Raw genomic sequence first — 12,669 nt, 5'->3', positions numbered from 1 at the left:
ACAGAGTCGTAGGGGGTCTTGACCAACATCCACTTACAAATTGATATTTTATGTAATAGTAACATCCGCTGTTTCGCTTTGATGTCAGGAGGGTTACATACAGTACAGCAGACAGGTGAAGCTGATGTAATCTGTCAAGTGCAAGTCTGGGTCATAATTCATCTCAAATATCAAAAGAAGCAAGAAGGCAAGACAATAAAGCCTATTTTTAAGACCTTTTTGCATGCATTAACTGCAACACAATTAGGTGCATTTTTTCTCATAATTCTTGCAATAAGATTATAACACAATAAAATCTTTATTTTAATACATTATTTTTACATGTTTACATGCACTATTAACAATATATTATAGATAATTACACGCAACTAACCCTTATCCTAACCTTAACACTACAGTAAGTACATGTAGCTAAAAATATTACTTAGTACTTTTGTGTATAATTGAAGAGTTAATTTGCAAAAACAGCTCAGTTTTTAACAAATCTTAGAAAGATGTTTTTCCGTTGTGCATTAAAATGAATCTTAATCGAACTACAGTCTTTGACTAGATAGAAACAGATAACGCAATCAAACAATAAAAACATAATACCATAATAACAAATATGATTTTTGAAAATGTAAAAAAAAAAGTTATCTGGTTTTGCAAATAAACTCTTCAGTTACACTTTAACAATAATGTCTTTCATGCAAAAAACAAAACAAATAATTTGTATTTGTTCATACACTAAGGCTCCCAAACACGTTGGGAAACTGCCCCAAAAACTGCACATTTTGCATCTCTGCATGTCCGACACATCCATTTCAGATAAGGATGCAAGATACAGGATTTTTAGCATTTTGTCATTTTTTATGTATAGCTTATGCTATAGCTTCTGACTTTAAATCAAACACACTTTGCAAATTTTACACCCCGAGCACATGTGAGTTAATATATTCCTCCACAAGACATATTGGCATAAGTTTTCAAAAGGCTGCTGACGATTTTTAAACTGAAATCCCATATTGGCCGATTATCAGTCCAATAATATCACGCATCCCATTTCAGGTCTCTACTAATGAGCTAATGATCTGAATCAGGTGTGTTTGGTTAAGGAGACATGGAAAACATGGGCTCTATCTGAAATCGCCCCCTATATAGGGCACTAAGTGGTGTCCGAAACCATAGTGGACGTTCTCAGGTGCACTTATCCAATCCCACAATGCACCACCAAAAAATCCCCATAATGCAGTGTGAGTGTCACGCGCCAAATGATTTCCCGTGTTTTGCCAGAAGATGGTGCCCGCAGCTGAATCCTTCATCCATTCATTTTACAAAGCACTCATTCAGGGAGTAACACAACACAAGTACAAATTCACTGTAAAATGATAATCAATATATATATTTGTTTGACTGGTTTATGCATAGTTCTGTGACAGAATTTAAGATAAGTCCTTTAATCTTGCTGCTTTGTGTGAACTGAATGAGTGGACTGCTGTAGGGAATAGTGAATGAGGGTATAGGGGGAGATTTTGGATACAGCCATGCAGTATTGGGGGGCCTCCAGGAACCCTAACCACTGCATTAAGGTATTATTTGTGATATTGTCTTTTAAAATGTAAATATTAAATTAAATTGATATTGCATATATAAAATATGTAAGTAAACATTTAGTAAATATAAAACATAGTGTATATAATATCTAAAAAATATTACTTTATATAAGAATATAAATAATGTGTCAATAAAGCCAATGAGAATCACCACTGAGAAATAAAGGAGCTACAAAAAACATCCAGATGCATTATGGTAATGAAAATGAGGGTGTAAAATGTTTTTAACTGTCATGAAAATAAATGTTGCAAAGCAAATTATGTTAATAGACCTAAAATTAGGCAACATTTTCTTTATGCAAAAATATGATTCAGCCAGACAAGCTTTTAACAGATTTCAAAGCACTCTGTTGTCCTATTTTGAAACGCGCGCCATGCTAAAAACAGTAGAAAGCAATTGTACAGATGGTTCTGAAGGACAGGCAAAAACGTGCAATTGTTGCTGGCGTGTCCGTGTTTGGCAGAGTTCATTACCGCGCACAGCCTCTCTCGGGGGTTTTCATCACATCTTTTACTTTGAGCCAAATCTGATGAGTATCAGCTCGGTTTTGGCTTTAGCTCAGTGACACGCTGTGTAGAAAAAAAACACACACTCTCTGCTTGAGCACTGAGCCACAAACACCCAATAAATATTTCCATCAAATACATGGACACTCCAGGTTTTCCTTGTAGTAGACAACGATACAATATTTACATCGATCTGTGTCAGAACCGTGGCCATTTGTGAAGTAATATTGTACGCTACGCTCTCCGAGACACTGAGCGAAGCAGATGCCAAGTCTGGCTGTAAAACAACTAGCAGATCAATTTTAATCAGCGCCTGATGAAATCAATCTGCCACAGCGACGCTACAGAGAGGGCAGGTTATGGCGAGATGGGGCGCGCTCGATTGCTCACGCCGCAGATGCTAGAAAACATTATTGCACGTTATTATTATTTAATAGACGCCATATTACACGCACACGCCACACAGCAGACTGTGAATGACGGGTGTCACGTGACAGAGGGATTTCTAGAAAACAGCAGATGTTTCCTTGTAGAGAGGCTGGGACTTAATGTGACAAAATTGGTGAAATTTCACGGTTTCATCTGCAGTTTCTGGAAGCTTCCACTGTGATTAGCTTCAAACATCCATTACGGTCTTCAGATATTTTTAGACTGACAGGAAAACAAGCTCTTTTTACCAGCTTGCCTTGAAACTATAGGCTAGCGAGCTAAAAATGAACACTTCACAGGAAGAATTAATGAACCGGATAGTAAAGTTGGTAGACAAACTTCAAAGTTGGCTTGAGAGAGCCAGATCGGAAAGCTAGCAAACGTTTTTAAAGCTTGAAGTTTGAAAGTTTTTAGTTTGAAGGCTTAAAACTTAAAAATGGTTTTGAAGATTGAGATGTTTTGAAAGCAACTGAACTCTAGAAAAGCAGAACGCGGGCTTTGTGGTTGCTAGGGCCGTTGTTAGGGTACCTGGGGTGGTTGCTAAGATTCACAGGGTGGTTGCTTGGGTGTCGCTTATGTGGTTGCTAGGGCACCCATGATGATCACTAGGGTTATGCTATGCAGTTGCCAGGGTACCTGGGTGGTTGCTAAGCAGTTGCTAGGGTACCCAGTGTGGTTGCTAATGTGTTACAAGCATGTTGTTAGCATGATTAACAAATTACTAGCATGATTCTAGCATGACTAGCATGCTACTAACATGTTACTAGGTTGCATGTTTCTAGAATAATTAGCATGTTGCTAGTATGATTAGTCTGTTTAAACCAGGTAAAAGCAGCCTAGGATGGTTGTCTAGGTTGGTTTAAACTTGGTTGGTCTTTTAGCTGGTCTCCCATCTTGACCAGCTAAGACTAGCCTGACCAGCTAAAAAGTGGCCCAAAAAACACTTTAAACCACATTAAAACCAGCCAAAGCAGCCAACCTGCTTGAAATGGAAGAAGTTGATAGGATTTCTTATAGCAATAGACCAGTATGAAGCTCTGACCCCAGCTTGATGGTTGCAGCTTAAAAGCTCTATAGAAGGATTTCTAGAGGATTTCTTTAGAATTTCTCAAGCTTCAAACTTAATTAGCCACATTTTCCCATGATAGAAACACAGAACATTTCAAAGACACTAAATATTTAGAGTTATGTCTATTGCTTTGGTAATCAGTTACTGCAAATAAACCTGCTCATGAAAATAAAAGCACACAGTGACTCATTGGTTACCTCTGACATTATGAGAAATGTTTTCTTTGAGATCTCACGCATTTTTAGAAATGAAAATGGACAGTTTTTTTATTGTTTGTTCCCCCGCATTTATGACTGTTACCCAGATCAGCTGCACAAAAATAAGGCAAGAAGCTGTCAACACGAGTGTTTAGCAGGACTAACAAGGTGTTTTAGATTTGAGAAACAGGGGTGTCAAGCTGTCAGAAGACTGTCAGAACGCTGTGACCCCGTGTCTGTCAAAACATCTCTCCGTTTGCTTTAGCATCCTGACACAGCAACACTTGCTCAATCAATGCTGTGAGCTCATCTGTTTACTCAGCCAATGTAAAACAGAGGAAAACCTGTTCGGAAACAGTCATTATTTCAAGTGGAGTCTCTGCTATGATGCATAAACTACATGACGACAGGATAAACTTTAAATAAGATGATGATTTATTTTTTACTAAACTTACAAAGTAGCATTTTTAAATTACGCTCAGTAATTTCTCTTTTTTCGAGTTGAACTTAACCTGTAGCTCAGTCCATTCCATTTGATTCAAACTGATCCGATTCAACTCATTCATAAAAAACAACTACGTCAAACTAATCTGACAGCACATTGTGAATTTCTTGACATAAAATAATAAAATACTAAACACTTAACAAAAATGACCTCTTAAAGACATTTTTAATTTAAGCTGATTTGACAATATAGACTATAGTTTAAAAGTTTGAGGTTAATTGAGATTGAGATAAATTCAATTAAAAAAAATATTAATATTTTACAAAAATGCTCTTCTTTTTTAATTTACATTCACAAAAAAATCCAAAAACATTTATTGTATTTTCCACCAAAATATTAAACAGCCAGCTTTGACAATAAGGAAAAGTCTGCTTTAAATCAGCATATTACAAAAATCAGCACCGTTCGCAGGAATAAATTGCATATTACAATATGCTCATTTACTAAACAGTTACTTTAAATTGCAATAATATTTCACAACAATCCTCTTATGTTTTTTAAGACTCTGCGAAGCGTGGGAGATTTCTTTTAAAAACTGTACCACATTTTTTTATAGCATGCAGTGTATTTTCATAAATAGCGCTGCAGAAAAGCACCTCATCAGCATGCTGCCGCCGAAGAGTCCGATTTGCAAAGTGCAAGTCTTTAGCCGGTCAAACATACAAGTGTCTCTCCAGGCACGGCTGAGATTGTCTTTATTGAGTAGCTGAGCTGTAGGAGGACACGATCACCATTAGCAGCAGCGTGTTTACTCTCCTCTGCTCTCTGCAGCATTAACCCTGTAAAGAGCTCCAGCTGGGAGGGAAAACGTTCCGGACACACCAGCTGAGAGACGAGATACGGCTGCCCTGCGCCAGGATACTGTTTGAATTCCCAGAGGCTAATTACCAGATTCAAAATCAATCCTGCTTTTTAAAGACATCCGCCACAGAAGCCGTCAAGTGAGAATCCACTGGCTTGCTTTTGCACTATAATCATCTGGCAAGCTTCACACAAGAGATTATTATTATTTATTTTTTTGCGTTGTTTGGAAAAAGACCACATGCTCCAGTTACAGTATCCTTAAGCCCTATTTGGATCGGACTGGTTTTCCCCGAGGAGGTTTCACAGGCGTACGCGATCGTAATCCAGTTTAAACATGATTCAGGATGCATGTATTAACAGCATCAATACAGACATCTCATTCCCATCTGAATCAACAAATGATAGACGTCATATTTTAACAACTGTAACTCAAACTTGTTTAGGTAAGTAATCTTAGTATGAATAGTGGTTTAATACGCAGAAAAAGCAGCACAATTTACTCAGAAATTTAATTTACTGTAAAAATACGGTAAAAGATGTTTTACTAACTGAATTTTACAGTAAAAATAAAGATAAAATAAAATAAATACAAATTAAAATAAATACAATATTATTATAATGAATAAAATGAATAAACTACATAAAACAATTTTAAAATTTTTTTAAAATGATCAAATTTCAGAATAGAATAAAAAAATCCATAAAAATTAATTGTACTGATTGTCCTCATGCACATAACTGAAAAACTTAAATTAAAAAAAGATCAAATGTAAGGCTTCCATTCTGGATATGTCTATTTAGATTTTTTACAATACAAAATTTAAACGTAATTTATAATAGTTATGAAAATTACAGTAATGATCCCATTACATTTCTTATAGTTTTTACATTTAGTCATTTATCAGACGCTTTTATCCAAAGACTTACAAATCAGGGCAATGGAAGCAAAATCACAGAAGTGCTGTATAAGTGTCAGTTAGCTTAACGAAGTACACAAAGCAAAGTTTCGTTTTTTTTGTATAGAAAAAGTTAGAGCAAGCTAGCGTTAGAGGCATTTTAAATTGTATAATAAATTAAAACAAAAGAAATAGATAGAGTGCAAAAACAACAGAGAAGCTAGGTTTTTAAAACAGTGTTTTTTTACTTAGTAATTTTTTTACTTAATAATTAAAATAGAAAGCGCTAGAGTTAGAGGGTTAAATAAAGATGGATTTGATAATTAGGAGCCAACTGTTTTTTCCAGGAGCCTTTACAGTAACTTAAAATTGGAAAAATAATTTTATGTAAAGGCGTAAACCTGACATCTGCAAAAGCCAGCTGTGTTTACTACCTTCGCTGTTGACACAGCGGACCCGTGGAGTCTGTGTTCCTCTCCACAGTCCATGTCTTCTTCTGGGATACACTCCTCCAGCTTGACCAGCTGCCAGCTAAAACAGCTGGGATCATCACACGGGATAGCCTCCACCAGATGAGGACAGCTCCTCTCCACCCGTGGGGTAATTAGTGATTGTGCGTCGTCTGAACTTGAAACCTGCAAATAAACAGGACACAAAAGTCTCTTAGCTGTCTCTATAACACCTTTTTTAAGTCACAGTTAAAATGTCACTGGATTAGGACAAAATATCAATGTGACATTACTTTTGTCATTTTTATGACATTTTACCCAATTACTTTTAACCAACTTGTCCAAAGGTGATTTTTGGTGGATGTGTGACCTTTCATTAATTTGATTTTTTTTTTTTTTTTTGGATTGGATCTTACACAACTTTCCACATGTCCAATTCACATTTCAGTCTAAAAGAAAAGCAAAGCAAAGTTAATAAAATAAATAAATAAATAAATAAATGAACAAAAATATTTTGGGGACTTATTTTTATTATAATTAAGCAATTATAAAGCAATAAATTTAATAGTTTTTCATATATATATATATATATATATATATATATATATATATATATATATATATATATATATATATATATTTGGGTTTTTTTAACAAAAGCTATTTTTACAACCTTTTCGTACATTATGACTTATTTTTATTATAATTAAGCAAATGTAAAGCAATAAAGGTCAGTTGTGTCCAATAGACTAGGTCTAGTACACACAAAAAGTACACACACACACATACGTATATATATATATAATTATAATAATAATTCATTAATTATAGAAATGTGTTAGAATGCAAATGTGTTTAACTACAATTAAAAGATTAGTTAAAGGTTAGTTAAAAGATAAGACTAATTAGTTCTATATAATCAATGCACAGTAGAGAAATATTAAGACATGTTTAATATATGACTTCTGCTGATATAATTATATAAGATATTAGTTCAATCGTAAAGAAATATTCTATTCTGTCTGTAAAATAGCTCTGTGCCTCAGTAGAATACTGCGTCTCAGTATTTGACACTTCCTGTTCAGTGAATTTATTATTGGTATCAGCAATGTTTACCTTTCTTCACAACCCGTTCATCGCAATTCTCAAAGGTACAGGGCCCTGGTAGCCCCACGGGACACTTCACACTCCACAGGGCACGGGATGTGACACAGCTGCGTGGTGCTCGGAGTCGTTCCCTTGCACAGCCTAACGTCTACGGGTTGTGATGCTACAACACAAACACACGCATTAAAACACTGCAGCAAGACTCCCGCACGAGCACTACGCTCAACGGACAATTAGCTTCATAAAACTGCAGGAAACAACAAATGACAACATTAAACACGCTCTGAAGAATCCTGATTCCCTCGCGCATCGCGGCAAAGGAAAACCAGGAGAAAACCGGAATCTCCAGAGATTTCAGCATGATTTGAATGCACACGATGTTATCAATAAATCTAAAACACAGCATATAATGAACATGTAAATGATGATGAAGTTAAACAAATGTAAAATGAAATTAGGCAAATATATATATATATATATATATAAAAAGACGGTGAAATGTCACTCAATGACAATGTCTTTCTGGCTCTCACCCTTTATATATTTAATGTCTATTATTTCAATTTGTATTATATATCATTAGATAGCCAAATAAATTAGAATTTATATCATTTCAAAATGAATTTAAGGCAAAACCATGGAGTTTCATGTACTGGTCAATTTTGAGAATTTGAAAAATATTATATTAGAATAAAAATTTTTCTGGGACGTTTTTATAATGTTTTCAGTAGTACATGTACATATACATGTACATATTTATATATATATATATATATATATATATATATATATATATATATATATATATATATATATATATATATATATATATATTTTTTTTTTTTTTTTTTTTTTTTTTTTTTTTTTTTTTTTTACTGCAATTTACCTGCCAATTTTATTTGCAATACCTATGTTTTAAAAAAATATTTTTTTTTCTGTACAAAGCCACAAATCTCCACTTAAGTATCACTTATTCCTAACAGCATGATGAAAAAGTATTTTAATATGGCTATTGAGTAAAAAAACGTTGTAAATAAATAAAATTAAATTAAATAGATAGACAGACAGACAGACAGACAGACAGATAAACAGATAGATAGATAGATAGATAGATAGATAGATAGATAGATAGATAGATAGATAGATAGATAGATAGATAGATAGATAGATAGATAGATAGATAGACAGTTTGTCAGAGAACTAGTCCTGAGATGACTGTAGAAAAGCAGTCTATGGATCCTGTTTGGGACCTATTATATGTGAAACTGAAATCTTTTTTTTCTCAACTATAAAACAGAAATTCGAAAACACAAACAAAAGCGGTGCATTAATGTTTTAACACAGGATTTGGCTGTCGGCTTGATGGGTGACAGGTGACATGACTGCTGCATTTACATCAAAGCCAGGTAAACTCTTCTTGTGGAGCTCTCCATGCTGATATGTGGTGAGTTCTGCTCTCTAGAGATTTCCAAAACAAAATGCTCTCCACGCGCACAGACCGTCAACTAAAAAGTAGGAGAAGACTGACTGCACCACAGACCATTAAAAAACATAATAATTGATTGAACCCTGGAAATGGGCACGGGGAATGACAGTTCACCTCGTTCAACGCTTCTGGCACCGCATGTTCCCCAAATTAATGGAGAGACAGATTTCAGCATAATGCAGCATCATCTAAGTTAACATAACACAGCACAGGTTGTCCTTGTTTACCTGCCAGATGGTCCAGACCTTCTGCGCAAACTTTCTGTCTAAATCAAAGTTTGCGGTCTGTGCCTGCTTTGACAAACCCAGGCGGACAGGCTTAGCTTCAAGCATGAGGATGATTTGGTGCTCAGAAGCTGCTTGAAAACAGATGAGAAACCTAAGGTGGACCTGATATTTAACTCTACCTGACAAAACGTAGGTTTTTTTGTGATGTTTTTTATAAGAATGTGTGCTCATAAAAGCAGAATTTTAAAAGAAACCTGAAATTCGGGGTGGATGAATAGAACGTTGTGAGGCAAAGCATTTATTTGAAAATGTCTCTACCGTCACATTTTGATCGATTTGCTCCATGTTACAGTGTCCATGAAGGCAAAAGGGCCTGCTTTTTAAAAGACTTATATAAAACAAAGGCAAACAAAATGCTGCCTTATTTCTTTTGAGCGAGAGTGTACAGTATGGAGCTGTCAGAATGACTGTCATTGTCAATCAATCTCTGTCAGTTGTCTAGTGCTCAGAGGAGAGTGTTGACTAAAGCACAGAGTGTTGCATCAGTATGTACTCTTCTAATGAGCTCTCCATGGACGTAAACACTTACAAAAATACACAGAGTAAACACAGACTAAGCAAACAAAATATGTAAACATGCTTTAGGCAAAAGAGATTTGATCAAACAAAGACCAATGCGTCAGATATAAAAAGGAATGGAAAGAAAGTCAAATTAAATTAAATAATACAAAATGATAGAATTAATTGCAATTAAATTAAAAGTAACATTAAATATATTAAATATAATTAATAAAATAGAATTCTAATTATTACATTCAAAGTAATGCTCAAATATATATATATATATATATATATATATATATATATATATATATATATATATATATATATATATATGTGTATGTATATACGTAAAATAAGTTGTAATATAGCAATGTCAGTGTATTTACACTGAGTTGAAAAATACCCCAAATATTGTTTAAGAGGTTGAACATCTTACCTGAGATCTCATAGCTGATGGACAGGAGGGGAGGGACACTAGGCATCTGGCTGTTTGAGGACTGACCTTCTACAAAACACACAAACTACTGCTAATAAACATCATTCAAGGGAAAACACGAACACAATCACTATGAGCTCTATACTGTGACTACTTCCAGAATATTACAGCTTTAAAGGGGTAACGCAAGGCATAAGCTGGTTAGCTCGAACTATCCTGAGCTGTGACGTCCAAAGCAACAGGCAAAGGGAAAATATAACCATTTAACCTTTTAGTTGTCCTTTTAGAGTCCTTCAGAAAATACAATGATAGCCATTTAAGCACAATGCACAGTCATATTTGATATAAAATCATTTTCGTCCATTCTGATGGATTGGGTGGTAAATTTCCCGCCATGCACTTCTACCTTTCAGAAAAACTCTCGTTTCTGTCCTTAAACTCTTACTCATACCTCTCTCAGTCTACATTCACATTTTATTTTCTACATTTTCTTTACCAAATGCAATAGGCAAGACAACTTATTTCTATATCTGTCAAAACAACACAAAGCCTTCTGAATTATCTGTCAATGTTTTTACAATTCGGTAAGTGACAGAAAAATGTTCGGTTAATGCAAGCTCTAGTTATGTCATTTACCAGCAGGGCCAAACCGCTCATGATAACCAGCCAAACCCATTGGTTTGTAATGTCATAAATGAATCACATCTGTCACATTCGGTTCCCCTATAAAGCAGTCATTTTTTTCATAGTAGACTCCAAATATAGCTCTGTCCAATCGAATGTCACGGCAGTTTATTCAGCGTACATTGCCTCCATTGACTTTCATTCAGACAGTAATGTGATAATGCGAGGTATAAGCTGGTTAGCTTTTACTTGTGCCCAGATCTAAGACAGTCAAAAGCCGCAGGATTCCTCCTACACTCTCAAATTCAAAGCTTCTTCAATGGATTTTTGCAGCACTTCGGCTAAGAACTCTCTTCTCATCAAGAATCATTTTCATTTTTCAGCATCATATGGAACTCAAGGATTCTCATATGGCATTACATTCAACTCAAGATTCTCTTACAGCATCACATGGTCTTTGCAATTATTTTTCAATCAGAATTAAATGGAAATGTAAAAAAAACATCAATCTTAAGGCATTACATGGAGCTTATACAGAGTGTCTTATGGAATGAAATAGAGATTCACTTATGAAATAGTCATAGAGTCATGAAATATACAGTAGAAAGATTCATTATATAGATCCACTCCTTACAGAACTTGATTTTTTTTTCTGCAAAATCAAACCTACGAACCTATAAAGATTCAATTGCGGCATCATATAGATTTATCAATTTAATATTTATAATATTAAGCCAAATGTAACTTAAAGATTCACATGCAATGGAATATATAAAGACTGTCTTAGGAAATCAAATACAATTTATAAAGGTGACTTTACTTATATTACTTTGGGATCATATGACACTTTTATGGAAATTACAAAAATTCTATTTTAGAATCAAATAGAAATGCAAAGATTTACTTATGACATATGAAACATCTCTTTTAGAATTGCATAGAAATTGCTTATGTCATCAGAGTCTCTTTTGAAATGAAATGGAAATCATAAGGATTTTGTTACGGCTTTATAGGAAACCTAGAAAGATTATTTTTTGGAGCAAATGGAACATTCAGATTTGTTAATGACATCATATTGAATGTTTAAGAGTTCCTTTATGGAGTCAAATGGGAAGTTCTCCTATGCCATCAAATCCTTTCGGAAACACTCGGTTTTAAGACAGTGAAGCCACCTGTGGGAAATATCGTTCTGTTTGTGCTGTGAGTGCAGTGTTGTGTTCTTGGAAAGAAATGTAAATGAGCATCACTTCCAGATAGATTTGATGAAAGTTTCATCACATCAAAGAATCTTGAAGCTGACAACATCCTCCCAGGGCGAGAACATCACGACTCCATCAGTCGACTAACGCTCCAGCACATTTTCCCTTTAACTTTCTGCACCGTCTGCGTTCATGTATCTGCTGTCGGTGGAGCAGATTACCCCCCAGTGAAGCGAGGCGTCTCCTGCACCGCGCTGATAAGGACACAGATTTCCCAGCATACGCAGCTCCACCAGTGGCCTGTTCTAATAGAGCTTCTTTAACTGGAGCTTTTCATGCAGTCAGCGCTCATCTGCTCTAATGTACGGAGACATGTGCGTTACGATAAGTTTCAATGTGCTCGCCCTACAGTTCTGAGCATCAAAAGAGGGAGCAGGAGGGAGAAAGATTTAAAAAAAGGTATTTTCTACTGAAGACGGGTGGGCCATTAATCGAGAGATGTGTGTGTGGAGCATGCAAAGAAATGCTGATGCAATACAGTGCCCTCCATAATTATTGGCACCCCTGGTTAAAATGTG

General features: G+C 35.1%; 1 pseudogene; it reads right to left on the bottom strand.

The window, feature by feature from the left end:
• LOC122360890 overlaps positions 1-12,669 on the bottom strand; it is a 108,932-nt pseudogene that overhangs the window by 41,635 nt on the left and 54,628 nt on the right.

Source organism: Puntigrus tetrazona, chromosome 16 (assembly GCF_018831695.1).
Source record: "Puntigrus tetrazona isolate hp1 chromosome 16, ASM1883169v1, whole genome shotgun sequence".
Lineage (NCBI taxonomy): Eukaryota > Metazoa > Chordata > Actinopteri > Cypriniformes > Cyprinidae > Puntigrus > Puntigrus tetrazona.
The sequence above is the reverse complement of the archived record's forward strand: the minus strand, read 5'-3'. Positions and strand labels throughout refer to the sequence as shown.